General features: G+C 36.0%; 1 protein-coding gene across 2 annotated transcripts in view; it reads left to right on the top strand.

Annotated features, from left to right (window-relative positions):
• Positions 1 to 12838, top strand: part of LOC118274751 (uncoordinated protein 58) — a 369374-nt gene that overhangs the window by 184343 nt on the left and 172193 nt on the right. For both annotated transcript variants that reach the window (XM_050696740.1, XM_050696741.1), the window contains exon 3: positions 10790 to 10876. The gene's annotated coding sequence lies outside the window, so the exon portion shown is untranslated. The remainder of the gene's footprint in view (positions 1 to 10789; positions 10877 to 12838) is intronic.

Genomic DNA, 12838 nt, shown 5'->3' with positions numbered 1-12838 from the left:
TCGAGGCAAGGAGGTCAACTTAACTGGTATATTTGCAGATTGACCGGGCTGAACGTGTTTTTGGCTTCCTTCATTTTTCTAACAATGTTTGTTCAAGCTCTTCTCGATATTGGGGCTAAAATAAACAGATACTGGGGGCCAAACTAGTATTTTGACCAATCTAGTAAACAGTGTCCCGTGTCTCGTTTTTTATTCGGGTCAGATTTTTTTACATTAAAACTGTGTCAGACGACTGCGTTGATCGAGTGGTTGCCACTGAGATTAATGTACTTGAGGTTTGGAGAAATCTCAAGGATATTTTATATATTTGACAGTTTTTGTGTTAAAATAGTTATAGATGTGATTAAATATCCAAATATCCACCAACGATCATCATCTACTTAAATCTTCACATTCTTTTTGTAACTTTAAGTGCCCATTATTTATATACTCGTAGTAACTATCCTTGAGATTTTGGTTGATAAAAAAATAACCAGCTATTCTCCCCCATGGTTTCTAAACCTACCAACGACATGTACCAATGTGACATTTTCCGAGTTATACGCAATTATGTATAACTGGTGTCTAAATAATCTTAGAAATTTCTAAGATTATTGATTATTGACACTGACAAACGGTGAAGGAAAACATCGGGCGGAAACCTGGGCTTATAATTTCTAAGTATAAGTTTGAAGTCGTCAACACGCATTGAGCAAGCGTGGTGATTAATGCTCAAACATTATCTGTGTTAGAAGAGGCCTTTGGTCAGCTGTGGGCACTTATAAGCTGTTGATGTGTGATGTCTTTTCAAATCAAACTAGCAATTACAAGTATAACGAACCAACCTCCTTTCGCAAAATAAACTTAAGCATTGACATCACCATGACCACAGTCCATCCGTGACTTATTGCCTGACCACTGATGTACATGAAGCCACAATTAACATCTATATTTGAGCCCTCCACCTTTGTTTTATTCATTTATATTCCCTCCATACCTGAATAACGAGAATTAATTTGACCCAACTGTTTTTGGGGCCAGTGAAGCCTAAAAATGTACCGTGTTTGTTATTAGGACTGGCGATATAAGGCTTCGTACACATTTCGTTTACTCGTGTCAAATGTGTTTTTCGAGGAAAATGTTAAACTTGTTTGTTGGGGTCATTAGATCTGTATTTAGCTGTATGAAGTCCTTAGAAATATCTGTAGTTTGTTGTATGGGGTCATTAGACATAGCTGTATTTTGCTAGATGGGGTCATTAGACATTGCTGGTGTTTGCTATGTGGGGTCAAATAATCTTTTTGTGCAGATCTGTTTGTTTAGTTGAATGTAATGTTAATATAATACTATTCAATGATTTGTTTTATTGGATTTGAATTTATCAATTTAATTCGAAAAGCAAATCAAGCTCGTTTAGATTTGGTATAAGTTAGTGTATGCAGGTTTTCTGCTGCTGTAACTTATAAGCAACATGTTAAGTTCATATAACCTGGTCATTCTAAAAAAACGCAGCTAAAGCCTAAAAGGTATGAAAAATTAAATCATTTCTATGACAATGTGAACCCACCCTTACTCGTACCAGGGGGTCACAAAATACAAGCAGCTACACAGAGAAGTACATGCACGTTACCGTCCGACACATTCCGCGTCATTGGACCGTCCCTTCCTTATTTTTCTAGCCGCATGACAACCCTGCGATATTATCTCTACATCTCTTACGTTCGCTTGTTTGAGCGGCATTAGGGTTGTCCGGTATCAGTTTTATGGGGGAGTTTTAAGAGGCTTTTTTTTTAAGTAGTGGCGATGTGGTTGGTTCACTTAAGATGTTCTTAAACAGTCTCGTTGATTGAGTGGTTGTTTAGTGTGACTGTCGAAAATTAGGTTCTGGTTCGGTTTTCAGTGTGACTAGGTTGTTATTTTCCACTAACAGTTGCTGGTAGGCTGAAACAAAAAAGTAGATTTAACAAATATGATTAATAAAAGAGGCTTTTAGTCGAGCTTTGTGTAAACACAATTCCACGTTTTTTAAGGAACTGAAAAATCGTATATATCTATAAACTCCACTCGGATGTAGATGTCAAGGCATTATACCCTTTATTGTGAAGATTCACAGAAGATCGACTACACAATATCAGATGATTGAAAAAGAGTAACCTATGAAGTTCCTTCTTCGTTATTCATCTATATCCATCCATATCCATATTCATCTACACTATGGGAACAAGGTTATTTTCACTAGAGGACTTACCGACAGACGGACATTTTTAGTATTATTATATTTGCTTTGACGTTCAAAAATGTCTTCCTAGTCTATTTGAAATAAATAATTTTAACTTGACTTTGAAATTGAGGCATAATTACTTCTTACAGAATTCATACAAAAACAGTAATATTAACTTTTACAACATACTAGCAGCCCTATGATGACGTAGTTTAAATGTTTTTGCAACGCAATAGTCCGGAGTATACCGATGGGATCAACCGCTAAATGTTACATCTGAAGTTCAAACGACCAGAAAATTGGTGATTAATAAAGTTAATTTAAACTTATGTTTGGCTATTTTGATTATTACTGTTCAGAGTTTAGAGTTCAGAGTTCTGAGTTCTGAGATCCGGGTTTGGTTGTGAGCAGTTTATGCAAGGAATTAGAAACTTGAATTCGGATGTTTAGGGGAATGTACTAAGTTTTAATTCAATGTATCAGTGATGGGTGAGATGCTGTTTAAAGGTTATTCTTGAATCGAGTCAGTTGACAAAGAATTATGAATCATTTTTCTAGATATTTTTTGATAAAGGGATTTCTGAATTTGATCTCAGGGTATTGTAGCGTCACTTGGTCCCTTAGTTCAGGGTTTATTTGAAATAAATCATTTTGACTTTGACTTTTGTAAACGTTGTAATTAGATTTCATCATTGGGCGATCCCAATCTTTCCTTTCAATTGGGACTGTTGAAGACACAAACATGCATATTTTTATACTTTTAACCAAATGTGATACCGAACACACACAATTCTACCTATTCTTTTATATAGCAAGCGTTACATTCTTTGTTTTATTCACTTGAACATTTTCTAGTCAAAATATCAAGTTTCTCTCAGTATTTTGTTTCCAAGTAAACGTGTAGAAGGAGAATGAAAATTCGATTTTCATATTAAAGTAGCTTTGAAGTGGCCACAGGATGTACTAACGAACCAACGCACAGGGACTTTAAAGGTAATATAGTTATAAAATGTGAGCCAAACTTTGTATATTGACCTTAGGTGTTCAATTTGTGGGCAGAAGTAGGAAACTCCCTTCTTTGAACTGTTGATTGCAATAAATACTTTGTAATTGCTGCACAACTGGTGCGGTGGCTGGGCAACCGGGTGCCGTGCAACGTGTAGTGTGTTCCATTCCCACACGGAGCAACTCTTTGGATAGGAGTGGAAGCAAATACTAGGTATAAAACGAGCCTAGAAATGGCGTCACGCAATATTTCAAATAAAAAAAAAGTCGCAAATATTTGCTTCCATAAAAAAATACGCGTCTAATGTTTTAAAGTTATCTACCGGACGGACATTAAAATAAAAATTAGTCATCTACCCTATTGTAACTTTTAAGCAATATGGCTTTCTGCCAAAGCCTTTTAAGACTAGGTACCATAAGTATGAATTTAAAAATTTTTAAAAGTCCAAAGATATTTTGCACTGCATGGGAGTATAACCCAAAAACCCTTTACCCGACAAATACACTAAGGACCACCATACCAACAAAATACTTCGTAACTCGGAAATCGAATCAACGACCCCTGTATTGAGCTGTACAACTTATAAAACCCAAGAAACGAGGCCATAATTGTTATAAAATGTGGGTCAAACTTTGTATATTGACCTTTTTTGTCCAATTTGTGGGCAAGAAGCAAACTTCCTTCCTTTAAACTGTTGATTGCATTGAATACTTTAATTTACTTCAAAAATTGTTTGAAAATTGAATGGTATTATTATTTAACACAGCTATTTTATTTTTCAAAGCGATCACTAGAATAAGTAATATTTAAAGTAATTTATACGTCCCAGTATCTTATTTTTTATTTAATACCAACAGCCAGTGGCTGCTCGCTCCTGGACTATGGGCCTCACTTACTCGTACATAACAGGATTGACCATAATCTCTACGGCTGACAAATGTTGCAATAAGTAGTCTCTTAGTCGGTTCTTATTATTATTACTACATTCATTGAAAGAGCAGAAGTGGTAACTACAGAGACTAACTCAATTATTCACTTTTTTATTGGTTCTCATAATATATTGTCCTTAAGAATTTTTGGTTATGTTATTTTGGAGCTTGTTTTGAAACTTTTTTCTAAATAATTTTTCAGCTAACGTTGACTGGTCATCGGGTAGACACGTGTCTTTTTTTTGAGGGGAGAAAATCATCCAATGACTTTTCCCACCTTGGACGAGGCGAGAGGGAGTGTCAGGCTCTTACTGCCTAAACGCCTCACCGTTCCTACTCCTGCTTTTCGAACCGCTAGGCAGTTTGAAGCTCCGGGTTAACACATGGGTATCTAGAGTGATCAAACTAATAAGCTACCGTACTAATAATAACACAAATATTGATTTAATTTGCAAGCGATTGTATCGTCGCCTGGGTGATATTAAATCCTAATTATGGAAAATTAATTAATAGTGGGCTAAATGTTATATGAGCCTTCCTCATTATAATAATCTGTAGTTCAACATAAAGCACTCAGTTTGGTTTCCTGCAATGACAATGTGGATAATGCAAACTGTCGTTTTCTTTTCTTTCTTCTCTAATAATATCTTCTGGTTTATTTCGTTGCGGGATCCAAGACAGTCATTCATTTTCTGAGACATGCCGTGTGAATTCAGTGTGCCGGTGTTTAGTTATACTACATACAGAAATCTAGAAAAGTGTAAACATACTTCTGTCTTTGTTAACAATATATATTTTTCATGGCTTTTTTGATTCTATCCCCCGTTTTTTCTCGTCATACAAATACCCCATTCAGAGTGTTAGGCATTTCTTTTTTAAGACATATCCTAAATTTGAATGACGAATAGATTTATCATAATTCTCTTTTAACAAAGTCACCATACAGATCAACCAAGAGCCCTTTTATAACAATTCCACCAAATGACCTACGAAAACCGATTAATCAAAAACTCCATTCAACTAACTTCTGACCATTATCCACACTGTTATCAGTAGCCGATTAAATGCCAGTACCACAATATCGTTATTTCATAGAACAATAGAGAAAATATCAAAGTTCAGGCGTCGTCGTTTCAACTTAGTTTGTAATGCAATTGCTAGTTTCAAAAGTCGACCGTTGTTCAATGGAAGCCAGAAATTAATAAATTTCGTTAGTATATTAAAATTTTGGCGTCGAACTCGGTTTTCGGAGTAACGAGTTCAAAATGGTTTTGTGTTAAATGTATTTTTGGTGGTTAAAGGGTTAATGGCGGGTAAAGTGTTATTGAGTTATTCGATTTTGAAATTGTTTTGTAATTTGTTGAGTTTTGGGAATTTTACTTGGCGATAAAATTCATAGAAATAAAAAAAATGTTTTAAATTAAATGGCTATGTTTGCAGATGACAATATTATATTTATTTTTTTTGAGTTGGGAAAATCATCCAATGACTTCTCCCGCCTTGAACGAGGCCAGAGGGAGTGTTAGATTCTTACTGACTAAAAACCACCCCGTTCCTTCCCCTGCTTTTTGAGCCGGAGCCATGGTAAGCTCGTTAAATAATCTTTTCAAGTTAATTTTTTTTCCTTATTTTCTTAAATTGACAAATTAAGCTAATAAAATACATTATCAGATAACTCGTTTCACCCCCAAAAAGCTCTCCAAACCTGTCAATAACGTGAGTAAACAAAAAAAGATTAAAAATGTAAGTACTCACAAACGACCGAAGCGAGCGACGACCGTGCAAACATTTTTTGGAACGTGTCCAAATATGTGAGACCCATGACGTATCTTCGACAGGCAAGCTCGAACACAGGTATCAATCAACAGTTTTTTTTATTACGAAAGGAAATTCATAGGCATTCATCATTCGTGTGCCGCGAATGTTTATGACCGATAAGGATGTTTTTTCGCCTTTTTCCAAGTTGCATGGACTATTTGGCTGCAGCGGAGTGGAAAAATTGGTGATACGGGGCGGTTTTTTTGAGGCGTGACGTAATGACGGAGAAGGCAGCGTTGTCGTTTTAATATTTTATTTTCTTTAAGCTACGTAATTAATTTAAGGGTGACTGATACGTTTGGCGAGCGGTTACAAGTGCTACTGTTGAGTAAGTAATGTCAGATTTGACTCTCCGGCTGGGCAAACGAGCCTCCCAAAACACAAATTATAATTGCATTGTAAAATCGGACTGCCTGCCTGCCTCGTTGGTCGACAAGGGGTCTCGGATTCGATTCCCGGGTCGGGCAAAGTATTACTGGGTTTTTTTCGGATTTTCGAAAATTTCTCAGTAGTAGCACGGAGTCATTTCTCAGTCAACCTATTACATGGAGCTTACAACATAAAATTTAAAAAATGGGTGTACATTGTACAGTGGCATTACGTGCCATAATGTGTAGCTCTGCCTACCCCTTCTCTATTAAAGATCACGTTTTTCGATATGTATGTAAAATCGGTTACTCCACGTCAAGTAATAATTGCTAGTCACTTAAAGTGTCATACTACCAACTAAACATTTGACAGCGACAATAATTAATGGAGCGACGTTGCCTTAATCGTTAGCAGCGCCACCTGGTGAGTGCAAAATCGATTGTCTCACATAACACTCTTCTTCAAAGGGATATCAAGGGAAATGGAACCCCTATCCATCCATATTACGTCCGGGCCGTGTCTGACGTCTGTTAGGGCTGATACGCAGCCTGTTATGGCCCCTGAGACGTCCGATGTCCCGACTAATTATGAAACAATTAGAATTTTGTTTGGCACATCCCTGTAGAATTGTTGCCTATTGTTTTTCATTCGCGTTTTTTCGTGGAGTTTTTGTTTTTATGGGGAAAGGGGTAAATTAGCAAACGGATCGTCGGATGGTAAGCAATTAATGCCACCCATGGGTGGTTATCTATGGATAACCGTAACATTCGAGTATTTTATGGCGGTTAGTCATTTAAGTCTCATTCGTAAGTATAGGTAATGGCTTTATTTCTATTCTTGGAATGGTTTAGCAAAATTAACTTTGCCATAATTGAGTCGTGCATTCTTGTGGTGGTCTTGTGGTACATTAATATGTACTTAATTGATTGTGTACAATATAATTTAATTGTTAGATATTTTGATTTTTACTGAGTTCAGTGACTTAGAGATTTGACGTTTCAAAAATTTCTCAGTAATCATCCTACTATTTTTATATATATATATATATATATTTCTTTTTGTTTTAGGAAAAATCTTTGCCCTAAACTAGTACTTTCTCCTGTATCGTGGGTGCGTTTACAAACATAAAGTTCACATACACAATCGCTACACGTTGCGCGGCAGTTGGTTGCCCTGCCACCACGTCAACCATGTATGCAGTCAATTGAATCTGCACTTATTTACTGATTAATTATTGTGACTAAAATATTTTTTTATAATTTTCATTCCTAACCGAGCACTTGAACTTTTTAGTTTATAATCCATACTCTTGCTCTAGATTACCAAGGTATCAGATTCCTACGTGCCCTCGAGACTTACAATGTCGTTGTTAATTATGAAACAATTAGGGATTTAGCAGGGTTATCCCACAGGAGAACAAATTATCTCAAACTCACTTCCGACGAGTTTTGTATCGGTAACTTTGTGGTTATTCATAATTGTATTAGAATTAAACCTTGCCACTAGAGATGTGCTGTGCTACGTTGCTGTGGATGCGTTTGGCTTCCACCATTCATATGTAATTGGTAGACATAGCTTAGCATTGGTGGAAACGGGTTGAACTAAGATACGTTTTTATATGAAAAGATGCGTGCTATGGATGGCTTCCCTAGTATCGATACATTGCTCACTCGAGTTGCGCATCTTCCTTGCATAGTTACTTTGCAACGGCACATCTTCATACCACAGCTTTGTAGCTCAGTATCAGTAGTAACGGTCAGATAGTGCCACAGTTTAGCTATTACATCTTCGTAGCATAGCTACATAGCACATCTCTGATGGAAAAGCGTTCTTATGGATTGGTGTGATGGTGAAATGGTTATTATTGCGTTTGTTGAACTCAAGGTTTCAAGCTTGATTTTCGGGATGTAGAAGTATTTTAAAATATACAATTTTAAAACATTTTTCACTGAATTTTTAATTTTTGAAACTACGTGATGTTAAATTTCATTTATCATTTTCTAATAGATACACAAAAATCATTTTCTACCTACCTTCGATTAATGGCTAATAAATATCAATGGCATATATCAACAAATCATCTTTTCCCTCACGCTAAACATTATATAGTTCAAGGTCATTACCTCCCATAAATAAAATATCTCTGTAACATTATTCACGCACCTTGGTATCTACCAAGGTTGGCCTATCACATTTACTCCAAGTGAAATCAATTTGACATATCCGAACGCGAGAAAAGAAGTGACGTCACTAACAATCATCAATCATAACATGACAAAGTAGACGCATCTATCTGATCCTACTTAATGACCTTTGTGCTGTGATTTTTGCAAAAATAATATTTGTATCTCTTTCACTCTTAATACCATTAGCTCTAAAAAAGACAGAGATGGATAATATTCTGTCTGGTACCAAGGAAATTGCCAGCAGCGATGTTCTTTTTTTAAATTTATCGGATTCTTTTTTGTTGGGCTTTCTCTAATCGTAGATGGCCATTGTCATAATCGCTTACTTTCTTTTTGTTGTTTTTTTTTATCTTTGAGTAAAGGGCATTTAGGTTTTATTGCAAGGGACGCGATAACGGCTCTTGTATGTCGTATTTTTCACCCAGCGTTTAAGAGGTCACAGTTTTAGTTTGTTGGGATTATAAAATAAACCTCCAGTTTGGCGCTTGGCTTTAGGACAAGTGCGATAATGGATAGCTATGAAGTTTGGTAATATTCATATGGAAGTTTGCCAAAGTTTACAGTTAGTTGTCTATTTGTAACACTTGCAAGTTAAGTTCAATGACCTATTATGAAATGTACGATTGTTATATATCAGTTTTATGTAAAATATATAATAATATACTTTACATTTCCTAAGTTTCGAAACTAAACTGATAATACAGGCCAATTTTAGCAGTACAAAAACCACCCAGCTTCAAAAGCCTCAAGAAACAGCGTAACGTCAAGTTGTTTATAACTTAGTACAAAATTCACAAGATATCCCAGCCTAAAATAATATTCAAACAAAAGCTACATAACATAGTACCATACGTTGTGACGTAGGTAGATACGGCTGCACATCCAGTTATACTAACCAGTATAAACTGACCCTCGAATCTACAGTAGGGTCATATAAAGCGAGGTCTTAATAAATTGGTTCCTTATAGCTTTACGTGTATCGGCGTGTACACAGTTTATACAACCAGTATAAAATGACCGTCGAATGTGTAGAGGGGTCATACAAACCAAGGCCATGGTAAACTGGTTCTGTATAGCTTTACGTGTTTCGGCGTGTACACAGAACTTCATACAGTTATACAAAACCAGCATAAACTGACCCTCGAATGTGCGGTAGGGTCATACAAAGCGAGGTCTTTATAAACTGGTTCTGTATAGCTTTACGTGTATCGCCGTGTACACAAGGCTTCATAAGCCAGTATAAAGTGACCGTCGAATGTGTGGAGGAGTCATACAAAGCGAGGTCTTGATAAACTGGTTCTGTATAGCTTTACGTGTATCGGCGTGTACACAGAACTTCCTACAGTTATACAAAACCAGTATAAACTGACTGTCGAATGTACGGTTGGCTCATACAAAGCGAGGCCATGGTAAACTGGTTCTGTATAGTTTTACATGTACACAAAGCTTCATAAAATGGGCCATGCCGTTGAAGATCTTGGCTGGAACTTGGGAATTGGGCGCGTGACAATAGCTGAATGCTTCAACTCGTGTATCTTTCTCATATTTTACTTTGTAAATGTTTTCCCTTTTTGTTTTTAGTGTACTTTCCCAGTTTTTGTATGCTGTTCTGGATTTGTCTGGTACTGGATTTAGGGTTATGCGTTGCGTTTCGTATGGTGTATTTTTTTAATTGTGGATTGGTGAATGCTCAAACTACAACGAGAATTTGAAATTTTTCAATACTACATCTCGATAAAGATAATTAGTTTGTTTTGAGGATCAGTAACAGTTAGTCCACTTATTACAAAAAGTTGTGGGATTTGTTGGGAAAAGGTGTGGTAATCCCAGTATATGGCATTAGGCTCATCTCCTATTATATGGGACTTATAACACAAATACCTAGTGAAAACTGGGTGTACATTGTATAGCGGCATTACGTTCCGTGATGTGCACCTCTGCCTACCCCTTTCGGGGATATAAGGCGTGACGTTGACGTTGTTAAAGACTAAAAAAATTTAAAAAAAAATGTAATTTAAACATTATTATCATTGACAAAAACAACAAAACTCAAAGTATGACTACTTATTTACCTATTATACTACCTACACATCTCCCTACATAAACAAAAACTAAAGCTACAAACATTACACAAAATCCAATCATTCAAACTGTGCCCATAAAAAGGCAACTCCAAGAAAATTGGCGCAAGAAAATACATTCTAGAATTCAATGGAGCAGAGATTAAATATGAAACTAGGCAAAGGAACTTCTTTATTGAGCCAATATTTACTTGTTTCAGGTGTTTTGGCCGAGAGCCAGAAGTTCTGCGTTTAATAAGTGACCAGCTTTGTCACTGTGACGACTTATGACTCCATTTTGATATAAGGTACTGTATTTTCTTCGATAAAATGGCTATTTTTGGTAATAATGTCGTAGTTTATATTGACTTGTATTTGAATAATGGTATTTTGTTGTTTTGTGTGTGACTGGGTTTTAAATTAGTTCGGTAGATGTTTTACTGTTTTGATGTTTCTGTTTATAATATAAGGACAATTGAACTTGTAATTTCAGAAATAATTTGAAACGCAGTCAAAATATTCTTAAAAAGATTTAGTACGCGCTTCTTTCAGCGACTTCGCCCGCGTTCCCGTGGAATGAAAAGTTGCTCATGTATTATTTGAGACCATAATCTACCCCTGTTCCAAATTTAATCTTGATGCCTTCAGTAGTTTAGGCGTGAAGGTGGAACAAACAAATAAACAGACGAACTTTCGCATTTATAATATTGATAGGATAACCTAAATAACTAATCGCAAATATTCAATATTATTAATTACTAATACTAAAATTATATTCTAGTTTCCAACAAATAATACGATGCTAACCCTATAGTCAAAATCTGTTAGTATCAAAGAAACTCAATCATCCAAAAACCCTGCAAAACTCCATCTACAATAAATAACTAAACAACAATCCATTAACACCGTAACCAATTTCAAAACAGCTCCACAAGATTCCTGCACAATACGGCGCCGACACTATATCGCCCCATCCGATACTAAACCTCCAAGCAATACGTTTCCCCATTCATTATTCACTGTATCTAGGATGTTGTTCAGCTCCTAACGTTAAATTACATTAAGTGCATGTTTGCAATTTGCAGGAACTCAACGAGTATGCATTGAGGTACCGGGAATGTGGATGTTCTATTAAGTGTGTAGTTGGGGGTCATTTGTCATGAAATTATTGGGATTAATGACCCCATTTGACTATTGTCTTTAAGTGTGGGAGAGTCATAGGGCCGTCTCGACTGGAGTGATACAACGGCTTCAAAGAAAACCGACGGTAAACAACGCTCTTGCGTTGTGTGAGTGAGGTTACCGGAGGCCCAATTCCCCTCTTCCCAATCTTCCCAATCCCCGATTCCCCAACAACCCTTAAATTCCTAACCCCCAAAAGGCCGGCAACGCGCTTGTAACGCTTCTGGTGTTTCAAGTGTCCATGGGCGGTGGCGATTGCTTACCATCAGGTGATCGGTGCTCGTTTACTGGCTTGTTTGATAAAATAATAAAAAAAATACTTGATTAATTTTTGGTGAGCCTTTGTGTTTATTATGACCCCCATATTTGTAGGTTTATTTGTCAAAATGAATAAAAAATGTTGATGATAGTGGAAATTATTAATTTTAGACCACATACAAGTACTAAAAGAAGAAACAAAACGATGCAAATTTTTTTGCGTGTCAAAGTGCTAATCACATTAACAGCCACTCAAAATAGTGCACTATTCTTTTTTCTAAGGCAACAAGTTAGCTATACTTAAAACTTACATCCCTAACTTACAAAAGGGTTAAGTATAATACCCTCATGTACTCATAAACGACCAAAAAAATTAAAAACCACACAGCAACTCCAAATCCTTTTACATTTATTAAATGCAAACCAAAAAATAATCAACAAAAATGTTAGGTACTCAAATATTTTTCATTATCAGGATTAGCTAAATAAACTTGTGTTTTGGGCTAAAGGTGGACTGTAATCATTACTGTAGAGGTCCAAAATTAAGGCCAAGCTAATAGTATTAAGTATATAGGCCTGCTTCTAAATACATTATGTTATTTCAGTCTTACCCAATTTCTTTTGCCTCTCCTGGCCAAGTGAGTATCTTCAATTAACTTTTGTTTACTTATATTTAGCGGTCATTGTTGAGTATATTTCAGTCGTTGCTAAGTCAAGTTGAGTTAAGCTCTTTTATTTATTAAATAATTATATTATATAGTATGTAGATGGAAAGATATTTTTATTCGGGGTAGGCTATTCTGGCTATTTATTCTAATGTTTTTTGTTAA

This window comes from Spodoptera frugiperda, chromosome 11, assembly GCF_023101765.2.
Source record: "Spodoptera frugiperda isolate SF20-4 chromosome 11, AGI-APGP_CSIRO_Sfru_2.0, whole genome shotgun sequence".
Taxonomy (NCBI): Eukaryota; Metazoa; Arthropoda; class Insecta; order Lepidoptera; family Noctuidae; genus Spodoptera; species Spodoptera frugiperda.
This window is presented reverse-complemented; position numbering and strand designations above follow the sequence as displayed.